This window comes from Artemia franciscana, chromosome 1, assembly GCF_032884065.1.
Source record: "Artemia franciscana chromosome 1, ASM3288406v1, whole genome shotgun sequence".
Lineage (NCBI taxonomy): Eukaryota > Metazoa > Arthropoda > Branchiopoda > Anostraca > Artemiidae > Artemia > Artemia franciscana.
In genome coordinates, this window is record NC_088863.1 from 13,723,247 (window position 1) to 13,734,125 (window position 10,879).

General features: G+C 32.1%; 1 protein-coding gene across 8 annotated transcripts in view; it reads left to right on the forward strand.

The window, feature by feature from the left end:
- The first annotated feature begins 1,271 nt into the window (after window positions 1-1,271).
- Window positions 1,272-10,879, forward strand: part of LOC136026085 (FGGY carbohydrate kinase domain-containing protein-like) — a 99,894-nt gene continuing 90,286 nt past the window's right edge. For 5 of the 8 annotated variants that reach the window (XR_010617202.1, XM_065702343.1, XM_065702359.1 and 2 more), the window contains exon 1: window positions 1,287-1,358. The gene's annotated coding sequence lies outside the window, so the exon portion shown is untranslated. Of the gene's footprint in view, window positions 1,380-9,472; window positions 9,568-10,879 lie in introns of those variants that run through there. The other 3 variants (XM_065702310.1, XM_065702299.1, XM_065702320.1) reach the window with 3 other exon arrangements.

The window sequence follows — 10,879 nt, forward strand, 5'->3', positions numbered from 1 at the left end:
ATTTATAGTTTGTTGCCATGAACTGTTCGATTAAAAATCCTTGAAAAAAAAAACCAACAAAAAATTAAAAGCAAACTTCATTATCGATGTAAATTAAAATTTGAAGACGGACTTTTTCATGGACTACTTCTTACAAATCAGTAAGACAAATGCTCATAACTGCCAGGTTTTTGGCGAAACGCATAGCCCAAACCGCCGTGATTCCTAGCTGAAAAATAGCGATATCAATATCATTGCAAATTAACTTTGAGGTCAAAGAATCAGTTAAATAATGGTTATTTTCTGCAAGGCAAGAAAATCAACCAATTTTCCGTCATAAATAGTAAAACGTCTGCAGTCGTGAATAATTCGTCGATTAAATCAGTCAGAAATATACATGGAATAAAATCACAAGCTTTAGACGATTTGACAGCGACTAGGTTCCTTTCGATAAAACTGGATTATTTGTTCCGCCTCGGAAGAAATAAAATCTTTTTCTGCATAATTTACAGACCACAAGGAAGTACACATTTTTGAAACCTGACTGTTTAAATTCTTCTAGATGAACGTGATTCTTGAAGTTTTGATTGCTCTCGACAATTTTCCAGACCTTGGTGCTAGGTGCATTATTTTAATCATCTTCAGATGGCACATGGCCAGATAGCAGTTCTGCGTCTTTGTTCCCTACAAACGCTGCTTACTACTGAAAGCAATTTGCGATGATTTCCATAAATGAATCATTAGCTTCGTTAGGTGTTGAAGCTGAGTTCTTAAAAAAGAATTTTTTCCCGAGTAAAATACATTCATCAATAAATTCAATCCAAGCTAGTCCTCAATTTTTAACAAAGTAAGATGCGGCTGACAGAATTTTGGAAGCAGCATGTAGTACTTGAAGCACTTTAACCTATAAATGAAGTTTATTATTAGAATGATAAAAAGTACCTGTTAAATATCCCAAGAACACCCAAGAAGTGAAATTAGGTTGACCCTAATAAAATATACTAGAATTTGATGAAATATAATACGTTAGGAGGGGGTATATAATGAGGGGGTATTTACATAAATATATATATATATATATGTATATATATATATATATATATATATATATATATATATATATATATATATATATATATATATATATATATATATATATATATATATATATATATATATATATATATATATATATATATATATATATATATATATGTCCCAGAAGCATTTTCAAGCGTTATTGGATTCGGAGATACAACTGGGCTATGTGCGAGCGTACCTTTACAACTTTCAAAAAATTTCATAAAATTGGCAACAAATTTAAAACTTTAGTCACAAGGCCAATGCCTGTTGAAGTATGCTTAACATTTGAGTCATTGGTAATGCTTTAATATGGAAAGGTGCAGATTAGCTACCTCTCAAATGAAAACATATTTTTTACTGCATAAGAGTCGGGCCGTAAAGCGGCACAGATACTTTCTAGTATGTCTGGCGTAGAATCAGGCTATAAGAAAATCACTCTACTCTAGGTCTATATGCTGGTTCTATTTGGGGGGGGGACTTCTTTAACCTACATTTACCCTTAAATATGTAGTCATATAGCCAGCTTATTATTTAGGTCTATATATTGCTTGTGATCAGGTCAAGAATATGCAGTCAGGAGCACTAAGTTTAGAAGGTATCTCATGTAGGGGAGGCAGTGCTGGTATCACTGATAAAAATTTAAAGGCACCTTATCTGATTATAATGCCTTGGAATTTACACTGCTGCCGCACCTCCTTTAATTCAATACAATTTATTAGTATTTATATATTGAATAAAGAAATTACCAATGCAACAGCACAATCACAAAAAAAAGAAGACAAAAAAAGAAAAGGAAGACTATTTTCCTACATCAGTAATTAATATAGATCAGTACTTGAATGGGGCCTTAACCCTACTCATCCATACAATTAGCCTACATAGGTCAAACAGCATAGCCATACACAATCAACCATAAAGAATAATTCATGGACAGGCAATCATGTTGTAAGTAAGCATAAGTTGTCATTTACCAAATATTAAAAACAGTAAAAAAAGGACAAATAATTCCGAGACAACAACCAAACACAAGGGCTTATCAGGAGAATATACACTTGCCTATAGGGTTTTGGCACTTTAAATTCCCTACCCAGGCAAGTGGCATGCCTACCCTAAATTCCCTATGGTATCCCTGTGCTAGGTATCACCCCCAAAATATATGCCTATGAAAAAACAAATGTAGAACAACCAAGTAACACCAAAACAAGCTTATCATACCTTGGTTCTGGCCCTTGTGTATTTATGTTACCAATTCACAACCTATATTAATACTAAACAACTATTAAATTTTTTTCACTATATCAAATTTTCTGTATTGATGTAAATGTGACCTAGATAAAATTCAAGGAAATGAATACAAAATAAGACCTTTTAAAAATACAATATATGCAAAATCCTCCAGAAATCCATTGCCAAACTTAGGGACATGACAAAGTCAGCAACAAGGAAAATCAAAATCAACCAAAGATTTCACTAACTATTTCAAGATAATTCTTTTGTTATTTATTTAAAAGTTCATTATAATGAAAACTAAATCTTTTAAATTGCCAAGTTAATTTATTTGCAGGAAAACCTCTTAAAATCAATTTTTGGCTTAAAATTTTACATCTATTTTTAAAATCAATATAATTACTATAAATCCTTGCATATCTAAGTAACTGTGAGTAAAATGCTGAATATTTGATATTTGAGTGTATAGCCTATTACTTTCAGGGAATAGGAAATTAATCACTTCAAAATCAAAATTATCTGTTTTATTATATCTTTAAATAGAAGATAGAAGGTATCTCCTTTAGAGGAGGCAGTACTGTTATCACTGATAAGAATTTAAGGCACCTTCTCTGATTATAATGCCTTGGAATATATGCTGCTGCTGCACCTCCTTTAATTCAGTTCAATTTATTGATATATTATGTGTAACAAATAAAATAGTCCACACTGGGTCACTACAGAGAAACACAGCTTGTGGTTTTTGTAACCCTATCAATATTCACAACATAAGTAAGACCATTTGAAGATCAAATACTGAAGTCCATGGCCTACCACACAAAGCAGAATGACAAAATAAATACCACAATAACAAAAGAATTAAATAAACATGCACAGAGAATGACATCATGAGCAATTAGAGACAATGAATTAAAAAAAAGAAAATAAATGTTTGAAAAAAAATCCATAAAGAAATATATATATATATATATATATATATATATATATATATATATATATATATATATATATATATATATATATATATATATATTAATGGTGAAAAGTTTCCTTAAAAAAATTTTGAAGTTCATATTGGATTATATTAAATGACTTATTAATCATCATAAAAAGACATTTTCACATTTTGAAAAAGACATTTTGGACATTTTCTCCAACCTCTGAGTTTTTATCACTACTAATAGCACTGCCTTCTCTAAATGAGATACCCTCTTAAGTTAGTGCTCCTGACTAGGAATATGTCATTTGTAAGGTAGGCTTATGGAAAACAATTGCAACTTTGGCTATGCAACCTTAAACAGTGAAGAAAAAATTGGTCCTAAATATTTTGCTGTTCACATTAGTGATTTATGAATAAAGCAAATATTTGATTTGATGCCTTTTTTATGCCCTTTACAAATTGCTTTACATTGCTTCTTTTGCAAATTCAAATTTAAGCCCTTTTTGAAAAAAAATCTTATTTTCAGGTATAAAGAAGGCCTAAACCATGAATCTCAAACTTTCTATTTGATTTTAAATCCATTTTTTAAAGTTATATAATTCACAAGCAGTAATTCATCAAGATTAAGCTGGATAAAATATTCTATACAATTTCTCTATTTTTCTGTCTGCCATGTTCCTTTTGTTGGCTTTGACATTTTTTTTAGATATAGGTGAAATGGCAGCTTTTAAGCAGTCTAATAGAATAAAGGAAAAACATAGTAGATTGATTTTGATTTTTTTAAATCAACTTAATCTTGACAAATCAATATTTGTGAATTGTACAACTTTTAAAAATGGATTTAGAGCTAAATAGTAAGTTTGAAACAAATGTTATAATGCATTTTCATATCCAAAAAGTGTAGAATGAAATTATTGTTATCAATGGTCCTAAAAGGGTTTAACACTGAATTTGCAAGAAAATCAATTATTACATTCAGAAAGAGCATAAGAAATGGCATCTAGTGGTATGTTCACTTTATTTGTTGGTCAATAATATGAATTGCAAAATTTTTACCTAAAAATTTATGCAAGCTAGTTTGTCAGTTTTAGCTATTTGACAAAATTGTGAGCTTTTCATGTAAAGAATGGAAGTTGGAAATTCCATATTTGAGCTTAGGTTATGGTTTGATAGATGGATTGCTACTTTATTTTAATGTACCAAAGACTTGGGATTTGCTGATATTGTCTGGTTATGTGCTACTATATTGTATGTCTAGAATTTTTTTACAGAATTTTCCTGCATTTTTTACACTATTTTCCAGGCTAACTTTTACCTTATTTTTTGTTTTGCAGGAAGAAAGATTATGTCTAGACACAGTTCTTAGCATTCTTAAGTCTTTATTCTTATACCTTAAGTTGATTGAGTCACACTTTGCACTCCAAATTGTAAAAGAAAAAAAAAGTTGAGTCCTACCCTACATTTCTCTGAAGGCTTATATTTATTAGGAGCAAAGCATTTGTTTGGAATTGTCGTAGGTCGTGTATTACTATGCTGACCTGTCTAAAAGAGAAATATTTATTTTTGAAAGGTACAACACAGCCTGTATTTTTTCAAAGGCGGTACATTTTTAAAATATTATCTGGTTTTCAGCCTGGCATAGGCTAGTTTAAAATTGCTTCCAATTTTTCAGTGCGTGAGCATAAGATATCCAGTAAAAAAAAAAAAAAAAACTATGTTCCAGTTGCAAAAACTTACTAAAGTTACTAAACATTTATTGTAGCTGTCAGCATACTGTTTTTATTTTCATTTCTTTGTTAATACCCTTAAAGCAATTTTCAAAGAATGTTCTGCAGGACCATATAAATTTGTGAACAAAGTCTGGTAAAATACCCTGCATTTCCTTCAGTTTATTTTCAGCTACTGATCCTCCTGTCGGTTGAGAAAAGGTCCTCTATACAGAGCATTCTAGAATTAGTATCTTTTTAGGTCTGCACTTGCAATAAGCGTTAATGAAGACTGTAAAGATAACTGAAAAGAATGCAAATATCCTAGCAAACCTGTGCAGAATAACAGCAGAAACTGCAATCTGGATATGATTTCAGTAGACAAAAAAAAATGATAAGAAACCTGAATTGCTTAGATTTGAAGAGTCTGAAGACTGATGCGAAATGTGTTAAGGATGATATGACTATCCAAACAAAGCCAAAAAAGGAAAAGATATACAAGTACTTATTCAGTTGTTATTGGATTTCTGGCAAAGACCTGCAAAATTGGATTCAGAAGGATTAAAAGAATGGTATGCAGGTCCCTTGCAGGGTTTGTAAAAGATAAAGTAAAAACGTTATAGCAAAAGTTACATCAAACCCAGAATTTAATTTAACATCTAGAACTTTGATGCAAAGCAGCACACAAACAACCTATCAAAAACATCGTCAAATAATGTTGAACTTTAGAAGAGTATGATGTCATGAAAAGAATGTCAGAAATGCCATGATGAAGTCAGTGCTTTCATTACAGAGCATAACATGTCTTTAAGGATCATAGAGCCCATGCCTGATTCCGTGATTGCAAGTAAAATTACTTGCAGCTGTGATAAATACAAATTATGGCTGTGAAAAAATTAGCCCCTGCTGCAAATCAGTCTCTCTCAGAGAAAATTCAGGGGGAATAGTTTTCAATCTCTTTGGATGAATCAATAGACATACCTGCTGTTAAATGTATGGCCACTGTAGCTTGCTTCTGGTGTCCTCAGCTCAAATATATGTGCAATCACTTATTAGGGCTCATTGAGGTGCCATCAGCAACAGCTCAAAACATTAAAGAAGAAGTAGGTAAAAAGCTTCAATCAGAAATATTCCAAAGGAGAATTGGATAAGATAATGACTCTGTGAATATGGGAGAGATAAAGAGGTTGAAGGTTCTAGAGAAAATTGGCAATCTATATATTGTTATTGTCAGATGTGTCTGCCATAACCTTGCTCTGAGCATATCTAGTGGACTGAAGGAAATACCCTTAGAATGTTACAAGTTTGTCCCCAGGGTATTCAACTATACACAGCATTCATCAAAATACATCACAGCTCCCACAGTGTTGTCTGTCCCTTGAGTCTGTAGTTCTACACATTTTAGAACTGTGAAGAGCATTTAAAGTCTACTTTTTAAAAAAATTCAAGGCAACAAAGTTGCAGTTTCCGAGTTAGGGGAGTTAGTGGAGGGGTTAGGCTTCACTGCCTTTGCAAAATTGTCTCCACTTATTTGAGACCATCCTTTGAAATTTCCTGGGTCTAGAGATTGACCATGTTCATAATATAGTAATTGCTGATTCTGGACCACCTATATCACTCCATCAATTTACATCATTTTCAGTCCATTTTACGTCATTTTAACATCAAATAGCATGCTTTTTTTATGCTTTTCGCAATTTTCATTTACATGAACAAAGGAGCTGGACCACATCATTAATCAATCTTTTTACCTATTTTCAATTGAATTCACGCCATTTTAAAAAGCTGGACCATCTAGATCACCCCATCAATTTACATTATTTTGAGTCCGTTTTACATCATTTTAACATTAAATATTAACATCTTAAACATTTTCCATCTCAACATTTAAATTGAAAAAAAGTATTTGGAAATGAAAGTTTGGTCTCATTTCTATACTTTTTCACATTTTTTTTTACATTTTCTTTTCTGTACTTTTTTTTGCAATTTTCAGGTACAAGAACACAAGATCTGGACCACATCATTAATCAATCCAATTTACCCACTTTTCCATTGAATTCACACCATTTTAAATAAAAATTTCGGACATTTTTACAATTTCCCATCATGAATTTTAAGATCAAAACAGGTCTTCTGAAATAAGAATTTTTGATGTAATTAAAAAAATAGTTTAATTATATTCTTTTCTTTCTATACTACTGATAAAATATAATAATTTAATATGATTTAATATTTTGTGTATAGTTTGATATCGATTTCTAAATAATTGTTATAATATTTCCCTTTTCTTCCATTAGCCTTTAAAATCATACCTTTGCCTAATTTTTTAAATTTCCTTTCAAAATCAGCTGCTGTAGAATCAAATCGTTTTAGTGCAAAGATATAAACCACCTCAATTTTAAAATTAATAGTAATAAAGAGTTAACTTCCATATTTAGTTTTTGTACATTTCATTGGTTTAATTTTGTATTCAATTCCTAGATCCAAGTCTACTTTTTTAACGGTTTGATTATATTTATTTTCCATTTTTCCATTTACATTTCTCTTTAAAGTAATATGAATATGATGTTAAAATGATGTAAAATTGACTGAAAATGATGTAAATTGATGGGGTAGTCTAAGGGGTCCAGCTCTTTAAAATTGTGTAAATTCAGTTGAAAATGAAGTAAATTGGATTGATTAACTATGTGGTCCAGCTCCTGTGTTCATGTATATAAGAATTGTGAAAAAGTATAAAAATGAGACCAAACTTTGATTTTCAAGGATGTTTTTTTTTCATGTGGAATATCGGGATGGAAAATGTTCAAAATGTTTAATATTTCATGTTAAAATGATGTAAAATGGACTGAAAATAAAGTAAATTGATGGGGTGATCTAGGTTGGCCAGAATTACAATTACTATGCTACTCCTGTTGTGGCTGCCTCTGGTAAAGAACATGCCAGTACTAGTCATGTTCACTAGCCTAGTCAATGAACAAGCTTTAGAAGAATCAAGCTCAGTGGCAATCAATCCCTGCTCACTCTAAGTGTGTGCCACCTCAGTACTTTAAGTGTCCAGAGCTTTTGCATGGAAACTGAATTAGCTTTAAAATGTTCTTGGCTCCATGAAATGTTTAGAGCTTTGTCCATTCATCTTCTCTATCATGTCCTTTCCACATTCATCTGCTTGTATTGAGCACATTTTAAATGCAGTCTCAGTCATAAAATTTAAGTCTCAGAACTGCCTTGAAGTTGAGACTATTTACTCCTTAATTTGTATTAGGAAGTATATGCTGTTGCCCTTCCTTGTCATCAGAGGTGAGTTTTCACCTGCATTCCATTCCTTTGATACCTATGTGAAGAGAGTTTCACCATCATCCATTAGCAGTTCTTAGGTACTAGTGGGTAGGCTTGCGAGATCATTATTATTCTACACAACAGCATCAGCACTGAGAAGATTGGAAGAAAGGTCTCTCCATCCATTTAACTTGGAAGGAGAGATTGAGGTGATGGTTAGACACATCTGATATGTAGGATTTCAGAAGCTTTCCTCCTGTGAGATCACATAGGTATGTGTAAAGGTTGCTGACATCATCTTTTGTGGCAAAATCCGTCAGATTGTTTGCCTTCCCTTATAAAAAGAGCTTTGTTGCTTTCTGATTCAGCTGGATGAGAATCTCATTAAGGAATTTGTAGGTTATTATCTCACCTATAAACATACACAGAAACAAAAGGTTTTAAAATATAACGAACTGGCAGAAAAAATAAGAAAGACTAGGCCTAGGGCTAATTACCCCATAAAATTTTAATTTTTCATGAATTCCAGTTTAAATTTGAGAATCGTGACCTAGTTTCTATTTTTAGAACTTCTATTTCCAGAAACCAGACTGGTTGTCTTGAATTAGAACAAATGTTTGATTAAATTAGAATATTTTTTTGGGTGGGGTGGGGGGGGAGAATACAGGTATAAAGAAATAATAAATACACAGTTTAAAATCTGGGACTTATAAGTTAGAGTTACAGACTTCAAGTTTATGAAAGTGCTATTTCTTATATTTTGGCTGGATTTTAAGCCAAACCAAGTTGTTTTTCCTGAATTTGAGAAAAAGATTTCAAAGCTTATAAAGCAAGGATTTTAATTTTATAACACAAAAACTATAAATGGTGATCAAAACACTTTAAAGGGAAAAGAGTAGGGATAGGTTCTTCAAAATACTTTTCCAGCTGATCATTAAAGCTCTGAGTCCAATCCTGATAATTATTTTCACCTAGCACAACTACTTTCAAATAGAAGCCATTAATTTTCACTGGTAAAGACAATAAGTTACATCAGAGGCCGAAGTATTTCGACTCTTCCTTGATCGCAGACAAAAAGCATATGATACAGCTGTCTTTGTGCGTTATCTGATAATACTATAAAAATAGGGTCGGGTATCCTGGTTCTTTCAGACTATTTAGGATGGCGTTTATATGGTGACCAGAAAATTGAGTATCTGGCTTCTTCACCAAAGTCTCACAATTCCTCTCAGAAAGTAAAATTTTGGTATTGTCTGCAAAATGCGTGTTGAGACAGAAGATTGACAAGGTGCGGTGAAGATCATTCATGTAAATGAGAAAAAGTAGAGGACCTGGGATTAGAGGAACAGTGAGAAGGTAAATTGCCCCCATCTGTTTTTAGCTCTATTATCAAAGATCTAACTAAATCCAGTGCCAGTCCATGAACACCACACTTACCCAGTATACAAGAAATTGTATCAAATACAAACCCAATATAAAAATATATTGTATCAAATGCTTTTTTGAATTCTAAATATATTGTTACTGGAATGTTTCCTCTTACCGAGCATTCTTGAAAATATTGGATGAAAGCAAGAATACCGTTTTTAGTATTGTGTCCAGACCTGAAGCCGAATTTGGAATTTGGAAAAAAGCTTGATGATTTAAGAAAATAATGAAAATTTTTTATATATTGCTTTTCCAAATATTTCACAAAAAGAATGACCTTTGTGAAGTGGAATTATCCGCGTCAAAGCTCTGACACAAGTTTTTAGGGAGGATGTTGCAATTAAGAGGCAAAAGTTGTTTGTAATAGGGACACTGGAGAAATAACATTTTAGCCCCAAGTACAGTGCTCAAATTCATTCAATTTTTTGTGTTTATGACATTATTGTTTAAAGAACTATACATGTTTATTATTATTAAAATTACTACTGCTTACAACTCACTGCAGCACCAACCCGCCTGAGGCTACCACAGTTACGCACGCTCCTCTTCCATCTCAATTATTGGGTACTTGTATTAGAAGAGACGTATTTCATTAAATAAGAAAAGTAATGTGTTATGATAACTATGATAATAGTCAGATCTGGCACTGACTATTAGTCATCAGTCTCGTTGTTATCAATATGTATATATGGGCAGGAACTGAAGTAGGCCGAATACAGTAACCACTGAACTCTAGCCTGGATGCTGGAAATTCATTAGACAAAACAGTGTTAATAAATCTCCTGGAGCAGATAGAGGACCAGAGCAGATTAAACAATTATTCACAGAAAAATGATCGAGAATATGTTCGGGCCTAATTAAAATAGCTACAAGCTTGGCTGAAAATATTGACAGTTCTTTGTCATTTTTGAAGATGTAGCATGGCCAAAACTAGCAATAGAGCATGCACCTCTGCCTGGAAACCTACGATATACTCAACAGCAAAGTTTTACACGAGTTCAGCCTTTAGATAGGAGGGAGTTATATTTACTCCCTCTTTTACCTTTAAATATTACTTTACCTTCAGATTTACCTTTAGATAAGAGCAATATTTTAGGGTAATGGGTAAAATTTTTGCAAAATGAAATTTTCTGCACTATTTTTAATCTACTTAGGAGTCCTTTGGACCCATCTCAGGGTCCCTTTTTGTGCCAGTATCCTCATCAGTTTTAACTTACGTAAAAGTGTTCCATTTACTGGT